Source organism: Ochotona curzoniae, unplaced genomic scaffold (genome assembly GCF_017591425.1).
Source record: "Ochotona curzoniae isolate NIBS_2020 unplaced genomic scaffold, NIBS_Ocur_1.0 contig_2502, whole genome shotgun sequence".
Taxonomy (NCBI): Eukaryota; Metazoa; Chordata; class Mammalia; order Lagomorpha; family Ochotonidae; genus Ochotona; species Ochotona curzoniae.
In genome coordinates this window covers 49405-59599 of record NW_024465483.1, presented here as the reverse complement: position 1 = coordinate 59599, position 10195 = coordinate 49405, and positions in this window count along the sequence as shown.

The following is a 10195-nucleotide window of genomic DNA, read 5'->3' as shown; positions in this document are numbered from 1 at the left end:
CCATGTTTGTAATTATTTTGCATCTTAATATATTAACTAACAGAGAACATGGGTTCATCTCATACATTGAAACAATTTAACAATTGATTGTATTTTAATTCTGTACCAGTTTATCCTTGATATAAACATTGCATTTTTTAAAATATATATGTTTTTATTGTATTTTGACGATCTTTACATAGGTAATTAGGGTAAAAAAGGTTCAAGGGCTACAGGGAAGTAGATAAGACCACCATTTCCATACCGCTTCCTTCATATATCTGAGGTAAAGGGGGATATTGAGGGAAAAGCCCCACCCAGTTTCCCACCCAGCCCAATTCCCGGATGTGGGGCTTGTTCTGAAATTATCGTTCAAGTGGTTTTGATAGTTCACCATTCATGGGTCGCTATCAGTCTTGCCACTCCAAGCACGATGAGGTCATTGAAGAATCCACTGATTGACACAGTCCCTCATAGAGTCTCCATTTGCCCAGTATTTTGCTGCCGACAAATAGCTAAGGTTGCCTATTGACTTGTTCTGTCTTTTCTTGGTTAGAGCTCTGCGTCCAGTATCACGACTGGCGAGATCCCCAAAGGAGTTTTGAGGTATCCCCAGTCCAGATTCCTGCGTGTTCTAGCAAGCATAGGTCCTGGCACAGTCCATTGCCCTGATCAGTTGGTGGTTGCAGTTGCTGGGTTGGTTCTGTCTCCATCCATGCCTTCCACTGGAACCAATAGGTGTTGCAGTCCAACCTGGTTCTGGCCTGCACACACTTGGCCCTCACACATACCAGTGGGAGCTGCAGCCCAGTTGGAGCGACCCACAGTAACCTCAACCAGGCCCACCTCCTACCCTGGCTTGCCAGTATGTATGGCAGACTAGTCCAGTCTGTGTCTCACATTCCCTTCTGCTCACATACATGTCAATGAGTATTGTGACCTAATTCCATCTAACCATCTCATCCAACCAGCCTTCACGGATGTTGTCTATCTAGCCACCCCAGCCCCCATCCTAGTTCCTGTGCCCTTCCATGGGTGGGTGGTAACCCAAGAGGGAGGAGCCCACTATTTCCCTCCCAGGTTGCTCCAACTCCCCAATTATGCCCTCTCCAGGTGGCCCTGTGGTTCAACTTGACATGACTAGCCCCCTGTGCCAGCCAATGCTGTGCCCGAGCCCCCAAAACCCTCATCCACTCTAATTGTAGATTGCACCAGTAGGAATAATCAGCCCAGCCTGGTTTTCCCCCAATCTGATCCACATGAGGTGCGCAGGTGCTGTGGCCCTGCCTGGTCTGGTCTACCCCCTACCCAGCTCATGCTCCCCAGTGGGAGTTGCCTTTCAGCTAGGGAACCACCCCTTATTCCACTGCCAGCTCTGCTCCCTCTCTTTCAGATTCTCACATGTTCTGGTTGGGTGCTGCGGACACATCCGGCTCAGGCAACCCCACCTTGGCATTCCGTGTTGTGTACTGCTTTTGTCACGACTGAACCTGGTTCGGCCCGCACTCTGTTCTGGCGTTCGGATTTACCAGTGGATGAGGTGAACAGATTCAGCCTGGTCTGCCCCCGACCCATGCCAAATGTGTGCCAGTGGAACACTTTCCATGACCTCTTGGCTGTTGCACTTCTTGCACTGACCTGCAGGGTCTGTGTCCTGCCAGAGGAGTTGTCCAGGTTCCTCCACCAGAACCCCTCCAAGTACCAGCTTTCATGCATACCATGTGCCAGTTTGCCCCCTGTCCTTGTAGGAACAGTGGCCTTTCTTAACTGGCCTTCAACCCATTCTGGTTCTTGCTGTAGGAAAACATTGTATTTTTTAGAGAATGCTTTCAGTGCTATATTTAATTATGCACAAATACTGTTCATAGTGTACAAGAGGCTAGGTATTAAGTTTATATTCAGAAGATTTTCCTCTCTGTCTCTCCTTCTCTCTGCGTATCTGAGTTTCCAATAAAAATGAATAAATCTGTTCTTTAAAAAAGAAAATATCTTGCTTAAAATTTAAACTCTGTAAAGACCTTTAGTTGAATATCCATTGTTTTTGGAGGTCTCTCTTACAGCAAGTTACTGAACAAATTTGTAAGTAACAGCTTTTTTATTTTCTTAATTATTTTTAGCCCTGCCCCAGTGAGTGCATGATGGGTGGGGAAGAAATAAAAATAAGAGATGGGGAAGGAGAGTGCAGTGAGGGACAGACAAAGGAAGAGGTGAGTGAAATCATAATGGGAAGGTATAGAGGTGGGCATTGGGAGTGTAGGGCCGCAGGCTTGGCAGATGCAGATGTAAGTGGACAATGGGGCTAAGTACCACAGGGCATTGGTGAATAGAGCTGTCAGGTACCATGTCATAAAGTACAGAGGATTGGCATAGAATTCAATTTAAACCTAAAGGGCATGAAGCTCACAGTTATGACACCCTAAGGTGTTCAAGGCCTAGGAGCAGCAGGTATTTAAGGTGAAACATCTGTCTTAGTGGCCACTGTCCCATTCAGTCCTTACAATAAAGTAATGAATAGATAGAAATTTTTCCAAAAGTATAAAATATCTAAAAATACTGCTTATTGAACAGAGTGAATAATGATTCTTTACAAGCATCTGGTTTATGCTGTAGGCACAAGGACAATTGACTTCAATGATGTGGTTTAAAGGAAAGATTTTTAAAATGGGTAAATGCAAGGATGAATATGGGTCCTAGTCATGTGAGGTGTTCAAACTGTAGATTAATTACAGTGCCATGAGCTAGTTCCGAGATACAGAAAAGCAGGCATAGCCAGAGGCACATAGGGCTGGATACAGAAGGAGATAGACAAGACTTGTTAGTACAGGTTTCTGAAACACAAGAAAGAATACAGAGCATGCCAGATAAACTGGCACAGTAGATGGGATCCTGTGTTAATTTATAGTGAGTTCATCTATAGCCTCAAGTGTTTGAATATACTGAAAATCAGCTATTGTGGCAATCCAATAACAGCTACCCAGGAATGAGGCAAGGCCACCCAGTGTCATCCAAAGAGCTATCTCATCTACTTTCTTCCATTCCTCAACCTCCCCACTGTAATTGGTTGTCTTCATGGGCATGCATCCCTCTCAAGTATGTAAATATCATCAAAAATAAGCTTTACTTATCTTTTAATTTATTTTTATTGGAAATTCAGATATACAGAGAGGAGAAAAGACAGAGAGGAAGATCTACCACCCACTGATTACTCGCCAACTGGCTGCAATGGCCAGAATTGAACCAATCTGAAGCCAGGATCCAGGAGCTTCTTGTGGGTCTCCCACACAGGTGTAGGATCACAAGGTCCTGGGCCATCCTGGACCTGCTTTCTCAGGACACAAGCAGGGAGCTGGGTGGGAAGCAGGGCTGCCAGGACATGGGCTAGCACCAATATTGGATCCTGGCATGTGCAAGATGAGGACTTTAGCCACTAGGTTACTGAAACAGGCCCATAAAAGTTACTTATTTCTAAGAAAGAATATGAGTCAGGTTCAAAGAGCCAGACCAGGAGACTTGGCATGCACTGGATCCCATGCCCCAGGGGCTCACATGAGCAGCATCCACCATGCAGGCGGGTCCCAAGAGATGAGTCATGTGATCTGAGCCGCACTGGACCCCCTGCCTCCAAGACCCAAGACCCGGCAGCCAGTGTACAAGCAGATTCAAGGACCTAGAACACAGTCCTGCCCTCCACCTGACCCTGCACACATTTTGCAAGAAGGCCCAAGGACCTAGGCTATGCAACACTGACAGCACTGGAACCCTGTCCCTGGAGCTCACAGACCCGGCACTCACCATGCAGGTGGGTCCAAGGTGATCCAGATCTCACTGGACCTCCCCTCCCCAGTACTCATGAACCCAGCATTTCCCACATGTGGGCTCAAGAAGGATTGGTCTAGACTACCTCGACCTCACTAACCTCCTGTCCCTGAGGCTCAAGGACCCAGCACCCACTGTGCATGCAGGCTCAAGGACCTGACCAGGTTACTTGAACACCACTCAACCAGGTACCCACCATGCAGGTGAGCTCAAGGACACTGATGCTGGTCCCACCTAAACTGCAGGCCCCTAGGGTTTCACAGACCCAGCACCCAACACACAAATGGGTCCAAGGACCCAGGCCAGTTGACCCAGGTCCTGTCAGCCCACCGTTCCCAAGCCTCATAGTCACTGCCTTTCCACCCCAGAATGGCATAACTTGCCTTGCCTCGGCATCAACCAATGGATGCTTCAGCCTGGGACATTCAGCCTGCCCGCAGTTCCAGCTCCTGTTGGTTGGTGCTGCAGCATAGTTGGTTGCAGATAGCCCCGGCTCCTGGTGCAAGTTGGAGGAGCTGCCAGTGGAGTTCTAGTGGGCCTGGTGCTGTAGCCTAGTGGCTAAACCCTTGGATATACCTGAATCACATATGGGTACTGATTAATGTCCCAGATGCTCCACTTCCCATCCAGCTCCCTGCTTGTGAGCTGGGAAAGTAGTAGAGAATGGCCCAAAGCCTTGGGAACGTGCACCTGCGTGAGAGACCAGAAAGAAGCTTCTGGCTTCAGATCAGTTCAGCTCCAGCCATTTCAGCCACTTGGAGAGTGAATCAGCGGAGATCGGGACCTTTGTCTTTGTCTCTTCTCTGCAAATCCTTTTTAAATACTTTGGATTGTGTGAATACAATTAATTTATAATGCTTTTTTTTTTTTTTTTTACTTAGGATGTTATCCATTACTGACAGGTAAAAGTGCCTCAGATTTTAGCATGAATCAGTTTTCAAGTATTTAAAACTTTAATTTTATTGGAAAGCCAGATATAAAGAGAAGAGGAGAGACATAGAGGAAGACTTTCCATGCATTAGTTCACTCCCCAAGTGGCCTCAATGGTAGGAGCTGAGCCCATCCAAAGGTACAGGAGTTTCTTCTGATTCTCCCATGCAGGTACAGGGTCCTGAGGCTTTAGGCCATCCTCGACTACTTTCTGAGGCCACAAGCAGGAAGCTGGATGGGACAAGAACTGGCTGGATGGTACACAAACCAGCTGTGGTATGGGATCCCAGCACATGTAAGGCGAGGACTTTAGCCACACCAGTCCCATTTTCAAGTGTTTAAAAATATAGAAACCATTTTACTACTACTAGTAAAATCCTTATTATGAATAAATCAAACTAGATTACCCAAATACCTGAAAAAACGAGTTATAGAAATGTCTTTGTGAAGTTCTATTTAATGGAACTTGAAATTTAATTCCTTATTCCTCACAAATCAACCTAAAATATGTAGTTTTAGATACAGTATATTTCTTTTTAATCACTTTTATTAATACAATATTTATTTGAAAGGTAGATTGCAGAGAGGAGAGAGATATTCCATCAGATGGTTGAGGGCTATGCAATGCTTATTCCAGCAACAGGAATCATTTAGGTATGCAAATAACCCATTTAGTATGCCACCCACTGTGTTCCAGGCACAATAGCAGGATACTGTGTGGAATAGCCAGTAGACTTAAACAATGCAATTGGGTATCAGATGTGATCTATCCCAAACAGCAGCCCAACCTCCTGTATCATGACATCAATCCTCTGAGTCTGATGGTTTTCTTTGGCTGTTGCTACAATGTAACTATTTAATGAGGTAAAGTAAAAATACATTTCAAACTATGTTGCTGTCATATTTATGAATGTCCTGTGGGATAAGGCAAATAAAATGGCAAAGTCAAGTGTCATTGAAGGTTTAAGAGCTGGGAAATGTCATTGAAGTCTTAGGAAGTTTCAGTTGGAGCACTTACTAGAAAGCTGTATAGAATAAATATGTATTATATCAATTTTTCCTGTATAAGTGCAAATACAATTACTCTAATTAAAAATGTCTGCCTTCCACAGAGTTTTAAGTATTAACAACAATAAATGTTCTAACGGAAGTCCTCATATGGAGTCCTATGCAGCTCATCTGTAGAAATGGACAAATGCTTAATACCCCCAATCATTTTTGAGTAGCATCAATTTTAGTGACAATATTTTTTTTATGGTATGTTGTAATTTGAACAGTAGTTGTTGAAAAAAAAATAACTTAGTGCTTGGCAGTAACATATTTTTTAAAATTTTTAAGTAAATATAGGACATTTGCTTTAACCTAGAAATAACTTGAGTTTAATCACTGCCAATTATTGAACTTGTTTATGCTGTTTCTAGGAAGCCTTCGTGGCAGTTGTCATCTGTAATGCACTATTCATGCCTAGGAAAGTTGATTGTCTTTGTTTTTCTAGCGGTTGTGTCTGGTTCTTGTTTTGACATTACTTACACAACAGGAAGTAATAAGGAAACTTGGGAAAGCAAAACCAATTGGTAACTCCCTCTATCCACCTTTTCTTCCAGGTGTATCCCTGAAACCCACTACATGCTTCCAAGTCTAGAGAACAGAAACACACTTTCAGTAAGTTATATGTTTATGTCTCTGTTTTACATTGTGTTGTAGGAGCTTAATGATGGTTTTCTTAAACTGAAACAAAGGAATAAATATTGGAGAAAGAAGGTAAGATTGGCATAACTATACATTGGAGAGCTAAATCTGATTCAAACTTTCCCTCCAAGTTTTCTGATGATAAAACTAAGACATATTTATTACATGATTCAAATTGAAACTAAGAATTTATTAATTATTGTGGGATGTCAAGTTTGAAATGGTGTTTATTGATCTTACAGATGATATAATGAAAATCAATCAATACCAACCTTAAAATAAGCACTCAACATTTGGGAGTAGTAAGAGTTTCCAAATATAAAAATAGTTATCAAGTTTTCAATTTTGCTTTTTTGGAATTGCTGAATTGGTATGGTGCCTAGTAGCATTTGGAGGTTTTTATTTATTTTAAAAACTGATTTAAGACATGTCTGCTATCTGCTGATTGATTTTCCAAATGTTCATAGTGGTCAGGGCTGGACTGTGTCAAAGAGAAGAACCAGGAGGTCGTACTGTGTCTCTAGATGAATCTAGTGCTTGAGCCATCTTCTGCTGTTTCCACTGCACATTAGCTTAAAGCTAAATTGGAAATGGGGAAGGTGGTAGCTTAACCTGATATGCCACAATGCTGTTTCCTTTTGCAGGGTGTTCTCCTTCCTTCCTTCCTTCCTTCCTTCCTTCCTTCCTTCCTTCCTTCCTTCCTTCCTTCCTTCTTTCTTTCTTTCTTTCTTTCTTTCTTTCTTTCTTTCTTTCTTTCTTTCTTTCTTTCTTTCTTTTCTTTCTTTCTTTCTTTCTTTCTTTCTTTCTTTCTTTCTTTCTTTCTTTCTTTCTTTCTTTCTTTCTTTCTTTCTTTCTTTCTTTCTTTCTTTCTTCCTTCCTTCCTTCCTTCCTTCCTTCCTTCTTTTCTTTTTTCTTTCTTTCTTTCTTTCTTTCTTTCTTTCTTTCTTTCTTTCTTTCTTTCTTTCTTTCTTTCCTTCCTTCCTTCCTTCCTTCCTTCCTTCCTCCCTTCCTTTCTTCCTTCTTCCTTCTTTCTTTTCCTTTTCCTTCTCCTTTTCCTTTCTTTCAGATTTATTAGTTTGAAAAGCAGAGTTACCAAGAAAGAGAGAGAGGTGGAGAGAGATCTCCCATCTGTTTGTTCACTCCTCAAATAAACAGAATGTCCAGACATGAGCAAGTCTTAAATCATGAGCCAGGAATTTTGTCCAGGTCTACAACTTGGTTACAGGAACCCAAGTGTTTGAGCCATCCTCCACTTCCTTTCTAGGCCTGCTATCGGGGAGTTGGGTCAGAAGTGGAGCAACCAGGATATGAACCAATGCCCATGTAGTATGTCAGTTTCTTTATCTGCTAAAGCAAAGGGCTGGCTCCTGCTTCATATGCTTTGGTTTTTATTTAAAATGTAGATTTACGGAGAAAAGATGAAAGAGAGTGAGTGAGCTAGAGATTTCAGTAGGTAGTTCTTAAAAAGTTACCGTTAGGGAAATGTAAATCAAAATCGCAATGAAATATCACCCCAACCATGACCAAATGATTATTATTACTTAGAAGAAAAGGTTACAAATGCTGGTGAATATATGGAAAATGAAAACTTTTATACAATGTTGATGGGTGATAAATTAATTCAGTCACTGTATAAAATTTCTGAAATGGTTATGCTGTATGCCCTAAAAGTATGAACACATTGTATAAAAGAGATATCTGTAGCCATCTTGTTTACTGTAGCAGTGTTCATAATACAGAATATAAGGAATGATCTGAGGTGTCCATCTTTAGATGAAGGAATAAAGAAATTGCATATGTACAATAGACTATTCAGCTATGAAAATAAAATTTTGTGGATTGCATGAAAATGAGTGTAACTAGAGGGTAAGGTGTTAAGTAAAATATGCTAGTTACAGATATATAAATATCCCATATTCTATTATATAGAGTACCTTGAAGAATCAAGCAACAAAAGCAAAAGGAAGAAACACCTGTGTTTATCAATATTGGTGCAAATGCAGTCTTCTCAAACAAATGGTGAAGCATGATATTAAAATAAACAAATAAATGAATAAATAAATAAATTTTAAAAATAAACAAGTAGCTAGAAAACAAAAGAGATAACTGGTTAATTTTAAGGGGCTTCCAAAGCACAGAAGCATATTGATTTATAGCAGCTTGGTGTTTGCCTTGTATGTATATTTTCTGAACAATTGACAGCCTATGACTGGCTGAGACTAACTTACTTGTTACAAGAAGGTAGTTCTGAATAAGGTTGTAATTTGTTTCCCTACTAAGGTTGAAGTTCACTGCATTTAAAATTTTAGCTGAATTTAAATATTTTTTTTCATAAAACGTAAAACAAATAGAAAGCAGAAAAGATTTTAATATAGACATATTCCAAAGTAAAAAAAAAAAATCACATATGTATTTAAATCCAGAGTAAGCTGTAGGAATTATTCACCCATTTGTGCAAATTTAATGTAAAATTTTTTTCCAATATTTCATTTTTCAAGTTAAAATAAGAAAATATCCCATCCAGCAGGACAGTCAACTGGATTGCAGCCAACTTAGGAGAGAATGGGGGACAAGAGACACAAGAAACGGACAGCAAGACAGTATGTCTGATCAAGCTGACCAATTTTATTTTTCACACACAAGCCTTTATACTCTGCAAAACAGGACCTATGGGTGAGGGGAAAGAGGAAGTAGGGTCCAGGGTATGGTTTCACAGCTCTTTCTGGGTCGCTATCTCTAAAAGCCACTTATGCTCGCAAGAGGTGGGCATTGTTTCACAACTCTTTTCTGGGTAGCTATTTTCCAAAGCCCCTTATGCTCATAGGAGGATGCTAGCAGGTAGGGCATAAGCCAACATCCTGTCATGAGCACCAAGAATGGTCAGAGCAGGGTAGGTTGCTAGAAGACTCGTAAACCACAGGGTGTCTTAAGACCTGGTTTCTCTTGCACTTTGTTAGCTGGGGCTTTCCACTGACCTAGATCTATATTCAAAATGGCTTCAGTATGGCTATAATATATAGCTCCCAACAAGAAAATTGAATTTTATTAATGTCACTTTATATTTTTTAAGTATCAGCTTGTTTGAGAAAAATATCATGAATTATTCAAAAATGTTCTCACTATCCTATCCAGTATTAAACATGTGTCTTTCTTATCTCATCTAGTATGTTATTTAGCTCGATGCTCATATTTATATCTACAGATTACACAGTGAACTCATTTTATAATTATTAGAGGAAATAATCGTACAGAATGATAAAGGAATTCCATTGTAACTTCAGAATTTCAAGTACACTGTAGGACAAGATATTTTGTGTTTACTTTATGTTGCCAAATAGACTGTAATTTAATCTGTGTCTTTAGAAGATGCAAATTAAACATGCAAAGAATAGTAATCCTGAGCTGAAGTTTTAGTCATTTCCCTCAGAAGACTGAATGTGAGACATCCATGGATACAGATTCTGTTCTTAATATATGGCTTTCCACAGAGAACGGACTTACTTCCTAAGCCTCTGCCTTAAGTGAATGATCCAGAAAACTTTCCCCTGCTTCGTAGATGAGAAATCAGTAGAGAAGCCCCCAGTATACCATTCTGATAAGACGAAATTCTACAGAAAGAAAATATGGCGGAACATGCCAGTTAGAAAACACTCAGCTTACTATTACAGACACTGAGTTTATATTTTTGCTCAATGTTAAAATGCTTATTTATTTTAATTGAATTGAAAAAGCAGAGTGGCAATAACAGGGACAAACTGAGAGTGATATCTTCTACTTGCAG